The 2924-nt window shown below is 56.6% G+C and overlaps 1 protein-coding gene across 1 annotated transcript in view; it reads right to left on the bottom strand.

Annotated features, from left to right (window-relative positions):
- The window catches only part of PVRL1 (poliovirus receptor-related 1 (herpesvirus entry mediator C)), a 16835-nt gene that overhangs the window by 710 nt on the left and 13201 nt on the right, over positions 1-2924 (bottom strand).

Here is a 2924-nt window from a genome sequence, read left to right as displayed (position 1 = left end):
AGGGAAAGGGGAAAAGGGTGCGTCCTCACAGGGGTCAGCGCACAGGAGCTCTGCCTTAGCCAGGGGAACGCAGCGTGCCGTGCCAAGCTCGCCAAGCCTCATGCAGGAGCCCAGCAGGCTGGAAGCAGTGTTCCCCTCCCCACCCCACCTGGTTTCTCCAGATATGCTCAGATCCCACAGGCCCAGTGCCTTGACTCCAGACGCTTTCTTTTACTGGGTGACATTTCAGATCCAGTTTACCAGAGCATACAGACAGTCCCAGGATGCTCCTGCCAGGGAGCAAGACCCAAACGCCATCCAACGGAGGGCACCGAGCTGCCACAACTCCTCCTGTAGATGCCACGCTTGACCCACCAGCTTTGCATCCCCCTCCTTGGCATCCCATCCCAGCCTGACCCCAACCAGTCTCAGTTGGGCCAGAAGGCAGCGGCACCTTGTGATCTCCCACCCACCATCCCACAAATGATCTGTGGCCGCACGGTGCTGCTCAGGGTCACGGCTGGCTCCTGAACCCGGGTGCTGACCAGGCTGTGCTCTGCAGCACAGGGACACAGACCTCCCGTTGTTTCTTTTTCTTCTGCTCTTACTGTGGCCAGCATAGTGCCACTACTCATGCTAATCTTGTTCCTACAGTTACCCTGACCTATTTAAAAAAATAAATAACTCGAAAGAGAAAAAGAAAAGAGACAAGAAAGAAACTCTTCTCTTTCATGCAGTTCAACACCTACACTTCGGCACAGATAAAGTTTGATCCAGGACTTAAATCAGCCTTCCTAGCACTCCCTGGGCACAGTTACAGCCCCCAGCCAAACTCAGCTTTCACAAGCTGCCTGTTGAGCATCCGTGTCCATGAGGCATTAAGCACCACATGGCCGTCTCAGTCCTTCACCTGCCTCTGAATTTAGACAGCAGGCTCCTGGTTAATTCCCTCTGGCAGCCTTGCCCTCGCACACCACGCTCAGACCCCTCGCACTGCTTTTTCCACCCCCAAGGCCTGTCTGCCAGCCCTGCTCATAGCTGCAAGCCATTATTGCTGCTCTGGAGCCTCCTGGCCCACACTTTTTACCCCGGCAGCCAAGGAGAGGTGCAGGCTGACTAGCAAGCTCAGCATGCCCTCCCAGAAGAGCAGCCAGAATGGAGCGATGGGGAAGAAGGGGCTGGCTCAAAGGCAGCAAATTCAAAAGGGATATGAGGCAGACTCTGATTCCTGCCCCCTTCACGTGCCTGCAGGACTACCTGCTCCTGGCAGCCACATTTCTGCATTAGGGCAGGAAGGGCTGAAGAAGGAGGAACTGGGCAGGGAGCAGGTTTCCCTGCAGCACAGCTTAGCTCAGCTGCAAAGGAAGAGGGGAGAAAAGAGCTTCCCCCAAGCAGAGGCAGTTTCTGAAAGAGCTGCAGATTTTGGACAAGGGTACTGAATTCAAGCAATTGCTGGCTTGATCCTCACAGCATAAGCATTTTGCCTGTGCCTAAGAACTGTTTCGTTCCTGCTTTTCCTGAGACATCATCCTAACGACAGCATCTTGGTTTCTGCAGTGCTGACTTGTCTTGAGCAAAGCCTCACGAGCCTGAAACCACACACAGAGCAGCACAGTGGGCAGAACAGGCTGGGGGACAGGCAGATGGAGGGGCTCCCTGCTGCAGCCAGAATGAGGAGCAAGACGCTGTGCAGGCAGGAGCCAGCGTCTCTTTCCAAAGACAGCCTTCAGAGCAGCAGCGAGGGCATGTATTTCAGCACAGGGAGCTGGGGTTGGGTTCTGGAAAGCCAAAACCACATGTTGCATGAACAGAAGGCTTGTCATAGCCAGCTGGTTAATGCAAGGCCTCTCTGCAGAGACAGCAAGAAATGTCACGTCCATCCCCTGGTAGTCCTGGCTGCTGAGGGCTCAGCTTCAACCACATGAGCGTCCACACAGCCCTTGCTCCCCCCCTGCCCATGCCACCTCCCTAGGCCGGCTCCTTGCTATCGCAGTCTCTGCAACCATGCGGTGCCCAGTTCCCAAAAACTGCGCACAAAGCAGGGGTCCACCTGGAGATGAGGTGGGTGCAGGGAAAGACCAGCAAGCTGGCTCAGACCCCAGGAGCTGTACCTTTGATTTTCCCCCACCCCACAGCTCCGATCTGAAGCCTCTTCTGACTGCACTTTTCCCCACAGCAAGGCTGATTTTGTGCATGGGGGCCATGGGTCTCAACACCCCGCCTTGAGAAGACCCAGATATGGTTTGCATGTTGGGTGCAGGGTCCCTAAAGCCATACTGATCCCCTCTGCCTCCCAGCTCTGGAAAACAGACAGACCTGAGAGGGGACGTCTGCACAATTTCAAAAGGAACTTGGCCCACTTTTCTGTTAAAAGCCTCATTAACAGCCCAGGTTGGACGCATGAAGTGAAAGGGGGACTGTTTTTCTACCTTTCTCATATATATATATTTTTCCTGCCCTTTGTGCTGCCCGCCCCTGAGATAGCACTAGCCTACCTGCCACCCCCCTGCCACTGCCAACGCCGTGGACATGAAAACTAACACGCCGCTGTGTTGCATTTCACACGTTGTTCAGAGAAGGAACTATTTTCTGCGATCCTCCTCGCAGTGGCCCAGTTCCCATGCCAGAGAAAACAAAACCGAACTGTGGGAAGAGGGGGGGGGAAGAAAGATGGGAAGATCGCAAGCCAGCAGCCGAAATCATCCCCTCCCTACCCACACCAGTTTCCTCCCCCCCTCGTCCACCCACCGCACTTCCCCGGAGCCTGGAAAAGCGAGCGGCTCCGGGGACGCGGCGGGGGAAGGTGGCTCAGCCCCGGCGGGGGTGGACACGGGTACAAAGCAGGGGTGAGTGACCCCGAGAGGAGGGGGACAGGCTGCCGGGAGCGGGGAGGGCGCTCGCCCGACACCGCCGCTGGATGGCGGGGCCGAGCGCCGCCCGCGGGC

Source organism: Charadrius vociferus, unplaced genomic scaffold (assembly GCF_000708025.1).
Source record: "Charadrius vociferus isolate BGI_N301 unplaced genomic scaffold, ASM70802v2 scaffold751, whole genome shotgun sequence".
In the NCBI taxonomy this organism is placed as follows: domain Eukaryota; kingdom Metazoa; phylum Chordata; class Aves; order Charadriiformes; family Charadriidae; genus Charadrius; species Charadrius vociferus.
This window is presented reverse-complemented; position numbering and strand designations above follow the sequence as displayed.